This window comes from Euprymna scolopes, chromosome 2 (genome assembly GCF_053919585.1).
Source record: "Euprymna scolopes isolate OS-2025 chromosome 2, ASM5391958v1, whole genome shotgun sequence".
In the NCBI taxonomy this organism is placed as follows: Eukaryota; Metazoa; Mollusca; class Cephalopoda; order Sepiida; family Sepiolidae; genus Euprymna; species Euprymna scolopes.
The window spans coordinates 144,496,067-144,511,479 of NC_136483.1; the positions used below are offsets into that span (position 1 = coordinate 144,496,067).

Here is a 15,413-nt window from a genome sequence, read left to right on the forward strand (position 1 = left end):
TTCGATCTTATCTAACGGACAAAATCACCAGCTCAGTATTCAGCATGTCAGATTATATAACTTACCATAACTAAGAAATATATTTGGTGTGGTTAAAATATGTGTCAGTCTAACATAGCGTGGATTCGCATATGTAAATGTATCGGTAAAGAAAAGAAAGGCTATAAAAAAGGAAAGAGAACGATCATGCGAATGACGCGGAATGAGATAACGTTCGAGATCTCGTTAGAGTCGTGGAGAACGTTCTAGATCACGTGGGTGACGTTACGGCTGTACGATTGGGGGAATAAATGCAGTTGCTACAAAGAACGATCGAGTTGGGGTTATTTCCTACTCTTTGTCTTGGTCTCCTTTGCGATTGAAACTGTGATTGAAATAATATGGAGAATTCTCAGAAGATAAAGATTTCGAAGTAAGTGACGTCGCAATAAGTTGCCTTGTTGCAACCTAAATATATCTCCGAGGTTTGGTAGACTGAAATGCGCTAAATATCTCAAAGAGTTGAACGAACCTATGCGGCATACGACCGCTTTTAAAGGTAAAAAAAGGAGGTGGTCACGTGATGAAATCACGTGAAGACGTCATTCATGCATTCATTCATGCATGTCAACAAACTTAATATAAGGTGAACTACAGGAGGCTATCGTTTTCTCTTATCATTCCAGCCGCCGTGGCAGGTAGGCAGTTATTTTCTACAACTGCACACCACAACGTGTGTTTGTTCCCGGGCAACGTTATATCCGAAGTAAAAACATTTCAAAAGAGAAAAAGAAATAAACGAAAGTCTACAAACGCAAACGGTGCCAGATCTCAAGATGATTAAATGCTTATGAATAAAAACGGATCAACAGTGTGGTAAACTTTTCAACCTCGCCAGTACAGTCAGCTCAGACAATCGCATTGTTATTGCCAACATTCAGTTTTGTATTAGAGCCAAACAACCCAAAACAGCAAAACAAAACACTGATATGTCTGGCTTTTACTGCAAACATCGCCAACCAATCCAAGATTTCTTACAAACCTTTTCAATGCACTTGTTTTCTTGGTGTAATAGTGTAAGCGAGAGAAAGTGAGAAATGCACATATTTCGTTTTAGTGTCTGTGTTGACGTCTTGATACATTTGGATGGTAACATAAACACTGTTATGAACTATAAAGTAATTGTTGGCCTTTTAGCAAGAAACAAAGTGTAGTATCTGTTTTGATGCTGTCCTTAGTCTATTCTGTCCTCAAGCAGCGAAAGAGTAATCCTTCTAGACTCAGGTATTTAAAAAAATGTTTTTCTTCCAATCCAGACTTTTTGGAAAGTTAATTTTTTCCCATATTAAAAACATACCCTTTGCCTTATTGTAACAGAGCGCGAACGCGCTTATGATAGCAGGAGCAACAACAACAACACTCAACGTATCCAAATGATTAAGCCGAGTACGAGTTGACGTCACAGCGGAGAAGAAGGAAAGAAAAAGGTTATAAAAAGAAGAAAAACGTGACCGAGAAGGGAGAGAAATAGACGTGTTACACATGGGGCCCAAGAGCGACAGGGGAAGACGTGTCCTAACCATGGCCGAACAAAAACAGAGTACTGCGTGTCCGATACAGCAGATTCTTATCAAGCATATTGGAGTACGAGAATACTTTTGGAAGTACCTGTAAATAAATGTCTATTGTTTCATCTGAAGAAAAGAAAACGTGAGTCGAGTTCATTTTTTTATCTTTGCTTCCTTGTGACTATCTGTATACAACGTGTGAGCCCCAAGTATTAACATGTAACGATTACATATAGTGGGGAGGCAAGTAAATAAAAACAAGTTTGTGCAGAGTTGTTTGTTGGTTGTTTTTGTTTTACGGCACATCGACCCTTTTCAGGTTATTTAATGCTGAATTCAGTGATTTTGAAGAAAATTTTTTAATAGAATATATATGTTTTTTTTTTCAAGTCGGTTTCTATTTAACACATAGTTGGGACCTTAACAGGTACTACCACTCCGGGTTAGAGTGGACCTGGGAGCAATGGCAATTAAGTGATGGCTCCACACTTCTTAAAGCCCGCAAGCTGGGGCCTCCCCATCGGATATAGTTGAAGGTCATATCCAGCAGATGAAATAATTACAGTAAAACCAAAAGCACGACACTGAATTGTCTGCGAAACTACAGCATCAAAAAACGAACAAATTGAAATCGAAAACAAAACATCACAAATACGGCATCGACAAAAAGTAGATGTCAACCTTAGCGTTCAAAGGGTCGATGGTGACATACAGCAGTCAGAATGCAACTGATATCTGCAGAATATTTCGAAGTTTGTGTTTTTGGGGATCTTGTTTGATTTTTCTTATACTCGTGAAGCTGTACGCTCGTTTCCTCGACAGCCGCCGATGTGAGAGACGAGGACACGGTCAAACAGAGGATGAAGGAAAATACCATGGAAACGACATTGCGAGTCGGCGACATTCTAGACGGAGTAGCACGTAGTGTCGCACTATTGTGAATATGTAGTCAGCGACTGCATGGAAAATGGTCAATGAAATCAATGGCCGAAAAAACTGTAGTAAAGCCAAACGAAATATTACTGCTGCAACATGAGAATTATTGACTCCAAAAAATATTATCATTATTTACCTAATAGAAAGTTTCACGCATTTCAACAGTAACAAATGACTTTGCGTTATTGTGAAAGCTGCTTATCATTAATTTACTCGCAGGCAAAGATGATTGGTCCTCCGTGGAATTCGTGTGGCAAGAAGCTTCCTTGTCTGATGTACTCACTAAAAGTTTGTACACATGTTTTCATTAGCAATTGCTCACTGATTATAATCTGTAGTGTTCCTTGGATTCTGAGTGACAGCAATTCTCCCCAGATTCCAGTACTTCCACCTCTTTCTTTTATAATTGAAAATGATTTTGTGTTATCACAAAAGCCGCTTACCACTGATTTCTTAATGGCAACCACCATCGTCCAAATACTCTCAACACTTTTTCAGAGGAAGTTTAGTTAATGCTTTAGTTAATGCTTTAACCCTTCGATCTTTCCGTTCTCCTTAACCCTTCACGCCTAGTTTATGTTATCAGCTGTTGCTATTCTTTTTCTTTTAAGTTTTTCTTTTAAGTTTTTTTTCTTTTACGTTTTTTTTCTTTAAAGTTTTTTCTTTTAAGTTTTTTCTTTGAAGTTTTTTTTTCCTTTGAAGTTTTTTTTCTTTTAAGTTTTTTTTCCTTTGAAGTTTTTTTTCTTTTAAGTTTTTTTTTCTTTTAAGTTTTTTTTTCTTTTAAGTTTTTTTTTCTTTTAAGTTTTTTTTTTCTTTTAAGTTTTTTTTTCTTTTAAGTTTTTTTTTTCTTTGAAGTTTATAAAATTTCCTGCAATTTCTGTTTCTTTGGATTCATGTTGTGTTCTGTTCTTGCTTTTGTTTCAGTTCTATTGTAGTTTCCACGTGGCAGGTTAGGGTTTGTAGCAGTGATGGAATGATTCCAATATTTTTTTCAGTTCCGATACAATTACCGATTCGGTGCTAAATTCCCGATTCCGGTGCAATTGTCGATTCCGATTCCGATTCTTTATAAATCTCTAATTATTTAACTATAAGATTGTTATTTTTCCCGATAAAAAAAAAACACACGTTAAATATGCAGATATTTTCTTAAACGTAAACATACACTTGTGGATGATGATCTATCGATTTTAGCTTTACTTGCATTTTGAAATCAATGAATATTTATTTTTTAATCCTAATTATCAGCAATGGAAGATTTTACTTTAAATCAAATAAACAAAGACAATTAAAAGAATCGATTTGGCATCGGCAAATAAGCATCAATATTTCCGATTCCGATACAGATTCCGATACAGATTCCGATACCCCCAAATGTTCCAATTTTTACCATTCCCGATTCCGATTCCAATTACTCGTCCCAACACTAGTTTGTAGTTTATGTGGGTTAGTTTCCGCATTCGAGGATTTTCATTAAGATTTCAGTGGTTTTTATTATAACAATCCTCTGTGTATTCTTGGTTTTTCCTTTATACCAATTTCGCCTAGTTATTGCTTTTTTTTTTGTAGTATTTTTCCAGGGTTGTTCCCAGTGTTCCCACAATTATTTTTTATTATGTTGACTTTCTGTCACATATCCCTTTGAGTTTTCTGACTAGTTCTAGCAGTGAAAACTTTTCTACTCAGAATTCCATTTGAATGTGCTGGGGGAATATTCTAGTTGAGTTCATCAGTTTTTCTAGTTCCCGTTTGCTTTTTGCAAATACATGCAGATCGTCCATTTACATTAGGCGGTTTATTCCTTATTCTGTATCTCTAAACATGTATCCGCCATTTTATTTACTAAGTATGTAGTTGAGTGGCATCATGGCTATGATAAACAGTAGTGATGATAGTGAATGTCCTTGTAAGATACATCCTTGTATTCTAATTTCAGTCAGGTTTAGCCTTTACTTATAGTCTCCATATTGCTATTATTCACTCACTAAGAGTTTTCGTACAGTTCAGCATAAGATATTTCTGTTTGAAAACAACCTGTCGTGTTCCCTGGAATCTGAGTGACAACAAGTCTCCCAAGATTTCCATTACTCTCCATCTCTTTCGATAACATTTGCAAATTAATTTGCATTATCGCAACAGCCGTTTACCATTGTTGGCAGCGATCATTGGTTTTCACTGGAATTTGAGTGTCAATAAGCTTCCTCAAGATCTCAGCCCTCTTCGCACTCATCCAGTGAAGGTCTGGTTAGTGTTTTCTCTCCTCGGTCTTTCCATCCTCTTTGGCCCTTCTCGGTTATTTGGTGTGGTATCAGTTGATACCGCACTTTTTTGAATGGGGATGGGTTACTTACAGTTATGCATTTATACAGTTTCAGTTTTCTTGGTTCCATGTAGCGTTTCTTTGTATTTTACCTCTGTAGCAGTTTCTATATGTCTGGTTCGTGCCTGTGGTTCATGTGTATTAGTTTCCGCATTCAAGGGTTTCCCTTGATATTTCAGTCGTTTCCATTCTTGTTATCCATTGATTCTAATTTATCCTATTTTTTTGAAAAAAAATCATTTCGGAATTGTTCCTAGTGCCCCTACTATTATTGGTGTTATTCTGACCTTTGTCTTTCCTATTCCTTTCAGCTCTCTGGCTAGCCATCTCTACCTAATGACATTTTATTGCACGAGTATTTCTATTCTAACGTTCACTCCAATATTGCCAGACAAGCTAGCTAGCTCTGTGTATTTGTTCAGTTTTTAGTCTCCTTGTGATATGCTGGAGCAAAAAAAAAAAAAAAAAAAGAAAAAAATAAAAAGAAAGAAAGAAATACATTAACATCGTAAATAATCTTTCTTTATCGAGATATACACAAAACTGTGGATCGCTTGATAATTTAATATTCCCGAGGAACTTTCTTTTTGAACGAGAAAGCCGGTTCAATCTGTCCAGGGTTAACGCCTCACCAAGACATGAACCTCCGGGCAACATCGGATGCATGCAGCTTGTCTGGTAATATTGGAGTGAACGTTAGAATAGGAATACTCGTGCAATAAAATGTCGTTAGGTAGAGATGGCATATATAACAACTTTCCCGTTTTGCTAGTTTCTCTCTGCTCTATCGTTGATTCCATCAAAGATACTCGACTGAACTACAATCTTTGGTTTCTCCTTGTAAGGCATTCACAGAAAGAACTCGTATTTACTAACACAGCCAAATAACCTTATCGTTTTTTTTTTCTCTATGTGCTTAGAGCCAAGCGAAATTTCGATGGACAGTTTCTTTTCACGTCTTTGTTCTCGTTTGCGTGATACAATACAGCGGGATTAATTCCCTGCAGACTACAACGTCTACCGTCTTGTAAATAATCAATAAGTAACAAATGGCAGTGATCACTTTGATTGACAATTATTCTATTCTGTCAAACGCTATGGAAGGTGCCGGTGGTTCAGTGGTTAACGACACGGGCTGAAGAGCTGGGTGTCTCAAGCTCCAATCCAGTTCGTTCCACAAAAATTACTTTCACTAAAGATGTTGGCAACCTTCGCGTGGTCCCTCCAGTAAGTACCTGATGCTTTTCTGAAGAGAAAAATATCGAGGAAACCAATGTCAACAATAAAATCTTTTGATTTATACGATGATGTTGATGATGATTTTCCACGGTTTATTGGTGGTGGTGGTGGTGGTATGGTATTATTATTTATTTTTGCTGCTGATGTTGCTTTCCCTTTCTTCTTCATCTAACCTTCTTTGTTTATCATGATTCATTCTGTTTTTCTACTTTTTGCTGCCTTTTACTTTTCTTCATCTTTTACTATGCGACGGTTATGTTGTTAACGACACGAGCTGACAACTTGGGTGTTCCAAGTTCGAACCCAGGTCATTCTAGAAAAATCACTTTCACTTAGGATGTTGTCAACTTTCACGTAATCCCTCCCGTAATAGGAATACTCAGGCATTCTAGAAAGAATTATGACTAGAAAAATATCTGGGAAACCAATGCCAACTATAGAATCTTCGGATTCATACGATGATGATGATGATGATGATGATGAACTATATTATCTCGAGTAGCTCTTGACTTTGATTAGTGCTCACCACCACCACCACCACCACCATGCACCACCACCACCAACAACAACAACAACAACAACAAAAACTACAACAACAACAACAACAAATAAAACAAATGAAATAATTGTATTCTACTTGCGAATACATGAGCATTTTAGGGTGGATAGCTCTATCGCACAAGTCCGAAATATCAGCCATTGAAGAGATACGCAGTTCCTAATTTCGCCCCCATCCGGATATTTGCTTACCCAAAATTAAAGTTAAGTGGATTTATGTGATTTAAATGCTGACGTAAACGGTCGGATATTATTTTTGTTCTAAAAGATTTATTCAGATCCGCATTCCTTAAAGAATATTTTCTTTCGTTAGTCTGTCGGTCGGTCACAGTAAGGTCTGAAATATAATTTAAGTCGGTTCGTCACATATTTTAGGCCATCGAGACTGGATGGACGTATCTTAATTTAAGTATGTTAAAGCATCTATCACGCTTAAGATGGAAATGATTTTTCGTTTGCACGTTTAAGGTTCGAATAGCATTTTCTAAAATACAAACGTTTGATATAGTACATCGTCATCGTCGTCGTCGTCGTCGTCGTCGTCGTAACGCTCGACGACTTTCAGGCATCTTTCACTAACTCATTCTGGCTGGCCGATTTTATTTTCAAACTTCGCCTCAGGGCTTCGGGTTCGATTCCCCCCTCCCCGGTTTCTTTTTTATTTAACACCACACACACCTACAAACACCTGGGCAACGCCGGGTACCCCTCGCTAGTTTTTAATAAAACATGGACATAAAGCTTCTGAATTTTTGAGATGAGGATTGGTTATTCGTATTATTTGGATTCTTCAGATTACTGTTCTCATCTTAAGTGTCATTTTCACAATGTTTCGGTCTCATCCCGTCGAAGTCGCAATAGTCTTGATAACCCTTCTCCCGGGAGTTCTTTACAAAATTCTTCCACGTCGAAGGCCTTGTTGTGGGTTCCAGATGCCGACGCCCACTGAAAATTAATTAGCTTCTCATGCAGACCAAAAGAAAACAAACGCAGAGGTTTCCAGTCTACTAAAAAGTTAATTCATGAAATTTACAGGTGTCTTACATATATACTATTGTTCAGTTCGATCTCGTTACACCAGAAAACAGTCCGGAATCTTATTCTTCGTTCTCTACGTTGGCGACGATGGACGAAAGAGGGGGGCGCCTTTATAGGGTATTGTCTCTCTCGAGATTCGGCTCCATTCTGCTAATTTTTGTCCCAGGCATTTGCTTATATATTGAGGAAAAGGGTTGGTTGGGGTAAACCGCTAGACCAATCATCGATGAACACGTTATTCCGGGGAAGTCTCCCGATGCCTTGCACAGTCTAAAACCTGTGATCACAGCTCCATCTCATTCACACGCTCACAGGGGTTAACCGTTTGACCCCGTCTAACCTTACACTCAAAAGCCAGACGCCCTTGAGCCGGGTTTTGCCAGACCAAGAACGAAATTATATTTCGTTCTAACTTTAAAAATGGCACCCCTTGTCATTTTTCTCAAACAATAACATCATATGCCTGTTTTACAAAGACACAATAAATTCATCCTTTCAGCTAGGTTACCCACCGCTGTCCGGCACCCACTAATGCTTAACAGACAATATCAGCATAATTACCCGGTCTTACTCAGTGTTTGGGGGGGGGGTCTCAATCTCCCCCAGTTAGGAAGCTTTATCGGTCCCTGAGGCGGTCCCGCCATAGTTACGCTAAAATTTACAATAGCACATTTGTCGATCTAATAGGCTGAAGTTTGAAATTAATTTTTTGTTCGTGGTCCACGTCGAAATTTCAAATAGTATTTTTGTCGGTCTGTCACGCTGAAGTTTGAAATAACATTTTCGTTATTCTGTCACGTTGAAATTTCAAATACTATTTTTGTCGGTCAGCCACGTTAATGTTTGAAATAACATTTTCATTGGTCTGTCACGTAGAAATTTCAAATAGCTTTTTTGTCAGTCTGTCAAGCTGAAGTTTGAAATAACATTTTCGTTGGTCTGTCACGTTGAAATTTCAAATAGTATTTTTGTCGGTCTATCACACTGATATTTGAAGTAACATTTCCGTTCGTCTGCCACGTAGAAATTTCAAATAGCATTTCTGTCGGTCTCTCATGCTGTTTCAAATAACAGTTGCGTTGCAAACCGCGTAAATTGAGCGAACGCATCTAAAGAGATATCCGTTCTTGTTTGTGTGCAACCGACCGGAAGTGTATCGCTCCCTTTTTTTTCTACAAACATCCCGGAAGTTATAATTATTCCAGAGACCTTTTAAATGGAAGGGTTAGAAGAATGTTTGTAAATTAATGGCGAAGTTGGCGGGGTGGAGGGTGTCGGGAAACTGTGGGGTGGAGCGAGAAAGCGTGTTCGGAAAAGAGGTGAACTATTCCCCGACCCTTAACTCTCTCACTCTTTCCTTCTTGCTTCCTCCACACTCCCGAATTATTTACTGACTGCCCATCACCCACCAACTCGATCAACGAACATCGGCTTGTGTGACTTCAGGAAGAGGAGAGAGGGGCTCTTGTGCTCCATCACTGTGTCGTTAGCCTGGAGACTCAACTAGCGAGATGATATGGGCGCGATCTAATTCCTCTGGAAAAGCGATCTTGTTCAGTTTAATTTGTTTAGTTGTGTTGCTTTTTTTATAATTTAATTTAATTTAAATTCACTTATTCGTTTTTTTTTTTGTGTGGGGATGGGGATTTGTTAATAGACACCAGGCTTTGAAAGAAAAAATACACAGACAACAGCATTAAATATCCATGAGTTAAGCATTTAAAAATCGCTTTTTAAATTCAGGTTTATTTTCAGCTGGGTTAGACCTTATGCCAAATTGGTTAACGAAAGTCCCAATTAATTTTTTTCTTCTTTTTGTAGAAATCGTTTCTAACAAAACATAAAGTCACTTTGTAATATAGCGTGCAAATGCATGCGAAATGACGTCATCGATAAAGAAAAAGACCATAAAAAAGCTGTTACGTTGTGTGTGTATATGGTTGGTTGGTTGGTTGGTTGGTTTACGCCATATCAACCCCTTTCAGGTTATTTAATGCCGAATTCAGTTATTTTGAAGAAAATTTCTTTAATAGAATATATTTGGTTCTTTCAAGTTGGTTTCTATTTAACCCATAGTTGGTACCCTAACAGGTACTCACACTCCGGATCAGAGTGGATCTGGGAGCAATGGCAATTAAAGGGTAGCTCCACATTCCCCAAAGCCCGTAAGCTGAGGCCTCACCACCGGGTATAGTTTAAAGTCATATCCAGGACCTGTGTGTATATATGTTCTATAACGACATACATGTTGAATAGTGGGGGTTATATTTTATCTGTATATTCATGTAGTTGTAAATGCGTGTATGTATACACTTCGTATCATTTAGTTGATCGTCTAGTGTGTATATTTTAACATTTATGGAACAGTTCTAACAGGAAACGATTGACGTGAACGTAGCGAAACAGTTGTAAACAAACAGTTCTTTTTAACAGATGTAAATAACACAACACATACCTGAATTATTTAAGAACATTTATTTTCATGATCCGGTCGGCATCTTCAGAGATTACACGTTTTTACATCTTGGCTGCCTGAGATGACGCCGCTCCTTGCGTCATGGGGAGGCCAACTCCCCCTTTTAAGTCGTCCGTTCTCTCTGATGTCCCGTTAACGACTGACTAGAATCTCCCCAAATCTGCATCTCATCACGTGTCTCATTACGTCTCTCATTACACAACACAGATACTACGATATGATCACAGCCCAAAGGGTCATAAAATTACAAAGAGAATGATCACGTTAGAGAGATGTGGAGTACGGAACAAAAGAACATTCGAGATCACGTTAGAGACGTGGATGACGCTCGAGAAGACAATCGTGTAAGGAACGTAACAATGAGGAAATAAATGGTGTTACAACGAAAAAGCGAGTTGATGGTCTTTTCTATTCTTCCCCCTTTTACGACTGAAGCATACAACGTGTTGGTTCCTGAACAACGTTTCAACTTGCTGTGAGAAGATAAAAAATAATCCATTCAGGACACAAACTAGCCAACGATGAGTATTTGATGGATAAATTCCGAACAAGAAAACCGTAATTCTTTCCCTTTGTCAGAAATATCGCTGGAGGAATAGGAAGACAAAATGATAAAATAAAGGAAGTTCGTTAAATTTGAGACCTTTAAGAAGTCAATCCTTAATCCTCGTTATTGCCAGATCCGTTCTAACTCGAAGTTGTAGTACATGCCAGGGTTCCATTTATGGGTTAAATAAAATCTATATATGTTCCCGACGAATTACAATGCATACACCCACAAAACAAATGGAGCTATACATGGTGTGACATAACGAGAAACATTGTTTGATTGGAAAAGTTTGAGTGACACCAAAAGGATTAGAGGTGACCGCAGAACGGAAGCCAATGAAACTATATGGCTGGCAAGACTTAGGTTAGTTTGGTTGTTTAGTTGTTTTTCTAACGGCATGTCGATCATGTGAGGTCAATTAATGCCATAAAAAGGTTATTTATTGTGGGTTTTTACATGTAGGTTATTTACAGTAGTATTGTAGTAATGTTGTAGTTACTTTGTTTTGTCTTTTTTTTTCAAATGTATAATGTTAGAACTATTTAGGAGAGTGCTAAAATGTTTATGCTTTGCAAATGTTCTTGTAAAGTTCTTTAACTTTCAGAAAATTGAATATGTTGCCCACATGAACGTTGTAAAACAGAACTTTCATAATTCTTATTTAGTAGTATTTTTGTCTGGTTGATTGATTGGAGATCTTGACAGGTAATAAGTGTATCTGCTACTAGTCTCTCACTCCTGGACAGGGTTCAAAAGAGAGTCGCCAACCTGATAGATCCTGAACTGTCATCTAAGCTTCAACCTCTGTCCAATCGACGTTGCGTCCCTCTGCCTGTTTTACAAGTATTTTAATGGTGAATACTCCGACGAACTACAAGCCCCTGCATCCCCCCCTCGACGTAAATACCCCCGAAAAACTCGACAAGCAGCAAAGTCCCACCCCTACGTAGGAGAGATCACTAGATATAAGAAAGCCTACTCCAATAGTTTCTTCCCAACTGTTGGACTTTGGAATTCCCTTCCCGGTCCCTGCTTCCCCAACTGTACTGACAATCAGAAGTTCAAGTGTAACGTGAACAGACGTCTTGCTGCTCAACTCCCTACATAGTATCCTTTCAACCCGTGCCCCTGATAGTAGCACTTACATCAAAGTGGCACTGTGTCTTGTTTGGTATGAAAATGTAATAAACAGAATAAATAAAAAATATGAAAAAATAAGTGTGTGTTCAACGGTGAAGGATGGCCGACATGATATGAATGTTGGACCTTCTTCCCACTTCAGAAGATCTAAACGAGTTAGGTGAGTATTACCGTGTGATGAAGCAGTAAAAACGTGTTCGGGATGCTATTCTCAACAGAGGGCGAGCGCGCACAATGTGCAGTCGAACGAAGTATCTCTCTCTGTCTTTTTCTGTTTCCAACGCATCAGAAAGTGACATGTCTTTCTAAAATTTTCTACGGCTGTTCTCTTTGTAAAAAAAGCATTTTATAAACATCAGCGTCCGAGTGAGTTTATTAGCAGACAAATAGAACCTGGGTTCACAACGACAACGACGACGACAACAGGGGGTGTATAATGTATCATACAAGCATCTGCAATTGAAAACATAGCAATAGCTGAAGATACCAAGAACTGGAGACATAGAAACATATGAGAAAATAAAGGCATGAAATGACTTTCAAAAAGAGTTGAAATGTTATAAAACTAAACGACAAAACCAAACAAATGATAAGAATAAACTAGTGATGGGACGATTCCGATATTTCCCCCGATTCTGATGCAATTACTAATTCATACTAAATTCTCGATTTCGATACAATTAACGATTCCGATTCCGATTCCGATTCTTTATAAATCTCTAAATATTTAACTATAAAGTTATTTTGTCCTGATTACCATAACAAGGTCGATAGCCATTAGTCGTGTACTCTCTCTTAATGAATGAATGCGTGAATGTAGGGTTGACATGAAATTCTTAAAGATAAACTAAAATGAACGAAAAATGGGCTGAAATGACTTAAATAAATAAAAAGTAAATAACTTAGAATGACTTTAATGAACTTAAGGATGAATTGAATGACCTTAAGAATGACTTGAATGCTTAAAAAATAACTGGAATCCTTCAAAAACAACTTGAATGATCTGGAGAATGACTTGAATGGCTTTGAGACTGACTGTGGGTGATCATTTTACATTAATTTGATACAGAAAAGTGATACCCCACTTTATATCACAAAATTATAAACATAAGTACAGCATGTAGTAAGAACAGATACTACACTTTAATCTTGGCCAAAAGGCCAAGAAAAGCTGTATTTGTTTGCTCCCCCACCAGGCAAATTAGGCACAATGCCGATTTTTAATGTGAGGAGTGACGAGGAAATGAGGACCAACTCCCCGGGGAGTGCGGGAGCTGGATAGTGACAATTGGTATGAAGGATTGCCCCTACATTGATCAAAGTCTTATATGTGGGTCTGTCCTCACATATGGTCTTTGCTTGCAGTATCGACCGGAACAGATGGTATTTATTTGCTCCCCCACTGAGCAAATTAGGCACAAGGCCGTTTTTAATGTGAGGTAAAAACCAGCTCCCCTAAAAGGGGTCACTCTGGTTACCAAAAATAATAATTGTCCCAGTATAGAGGGTTTCCCCTCCATTGACTGGTACAAATTATCTTAAGTGCAGTATCTGCCGGAACAGATACTACACTTTGATCTTGGCCAAAAGGCTAAGAAAAGGGTATTTATTTGCTCCCCCACCGAGCAAATTAGGCACAAAGCCGATTTTTAATATAAGGAGTGAAGGGGAAATGTGGACCAACTCCCCGGGGAGTAGGGAAGCTGGATAGTGACAGTTGGTATGAAGAGTTGCCCTTACATTGACCAAGGTCTTATATGTGAGATTGCCCCACATATGGTCTTTGCTTGCAGTATCTGCCGGAGCAGATACTACACTGTACCAAAAGGCCAAGAAAAGGGTATTTATTTGCTCCCACACCGATCAAATTAGGCATAAGGCCGATTTTTTATGTGAGGAGTAAAGGGGAAATGGGGACCAACTCCCCGGGGAGTAGGGGAGCTGGATAGTGACAATTGGTATGAAGGAGTGCCCCTACATTGACCAATAACTTATTGCCACAAGGGCAATGGTCTTATATGTGGGGTTGCCCCCACATATGGTCTTTGCTTGCAGTATCTGGCGGAACAGATACTAGATACTACACTTCAATCTTGGCCAAAAGGCCAAAAAAAGCTGTATTTATTTGCTCCCCCACCAAGAAAATTAGGCACAAGGCCGATTTTTAATGTGAGGAGTGAAGGGGAAATGGGGACCAACTCCCCGGAGAGTAGGGGATCTGGATAGTGACAATTGGTATGAAGGGTACTCCCTACATTGACCAAGGTCTTATATGTGGGGCTGCCCCCACATATGGTCTTTGCTTGCAGTATATGCCGGAACAGATACTATACTTTGAGATATTATCTTTTATTCAGGCAAAAAAAGAACATGAAGGCCAACTCAAAAGGGGGGTAGATGGGGTCGTTCGTCATCCTTGTCACTCTAGAACAAAACAAAAGTTCCTCTTAGCTAGAATCTTCTTTCACCATAATACCGCATTCGCCCTTTCATACTTGGGGACGTCCTACTTGGCTCCCAATTGTTTAAAACATTTTTTTTTATTTCCGTGTAAAAACAAAAAAGATAACAATGATGATACGATAATTCATTTGTGTCTAGGGCGGGGGGAAAAAAGTGGTTAGTAGGACCCTTCCAACCTCGTCTAGTTGATAGATCGTCTGTTTCACTTGGTTTGTAAAGGAACCTGAGCTCCTGCAGGCCAGTCTCTAAGTGGGGATGCTCTATGGATGGGACAAAATGGAGAAAAGAAAATTTTGTGGTGAGGGATGGGGAGTTAGTAATTGATTTCTTTCTACACTTTGATCTCGGCTCGAAGGCCAAGAAAAGCTTAAAAAGCTAAGAACAGCATCTATTAACAACAGACCTTTGATCTTAACCAAAAAGGCCAGGCACAAAGTGTTACGGACAGACCGACTGACAGACCGACCGACCGACCGACCGACCGACCGACTGACCGACTGATCGACTGACAGACCGACCGACCGACCGACTGACCGACTGATCGACTGACCGACCGACCGACGGAGTGATTTATAGAGTCGCTTGCACGCGACTAAAAACACATTAAATGTGCATATATTTTCTCAAATGTAAAAAGTAAAAAAAAAACAAAAGAAAAAAAAACACATTTATGGGGGCTGATCCATAGATTTCTTTTTAACTGGTAGTTTAAATTCAAGAAATATCAGGGGTGTGAGTTCCGTTATAGAAGCGCTGATTTAATTAGATCAACACTTCTTTAACGAAACTCACACCCCCGACGTTAATCTGTTAATCTCGCGTAGCCAACGCACAGTTCCGGCATTTCAAAATACAAACTTCTGAGAGACAACGCGCAGATCTTTACTAACTGATTTTTCTTTCTTTCTCTAACTTTACAACATGGCAAGAAAGGAGAAGGAGAAAGAAAGAAAGAAAGAAAGAAAAGATGTACAAAATACTGAGGATGGAGGTTGACTCCGAAATATATTTAAATTATAAATTTCAAACAAGTAAAATATTTGTTTATTTTCGTAATATTGCGTTGTAATTTGGCTTTCAAGCGCACTTGATGCGTATTTTATTTAATCAATAAAATTTTATTACTACTGCCTGTGAGAAGATTTT

At 38.6% G+C, this 15,413-nt stretch overlaps 2 pseudogenes; both read right to left on the reverse strand.

The window, feature by feature from the left end:
- Positions 1-12,872: 12,872 nt before the first annotated feature.
- Positions 12,873-12,977, reverse strand: LOC145242704 (U2 spliceosomal RNA; annotated as a pseudogene).
- A 285-nt stretch (positions 12,978-13,262) lies between these two features.
- LOC145243050 (U2 spliceosomal RNA) lies at positions 13,263-13,408 on the reverse strand (annotated as a pseudogene).
- Between the last annotated feature and the right edge of the window lie 2,005 nt (positions 13,409-15,413).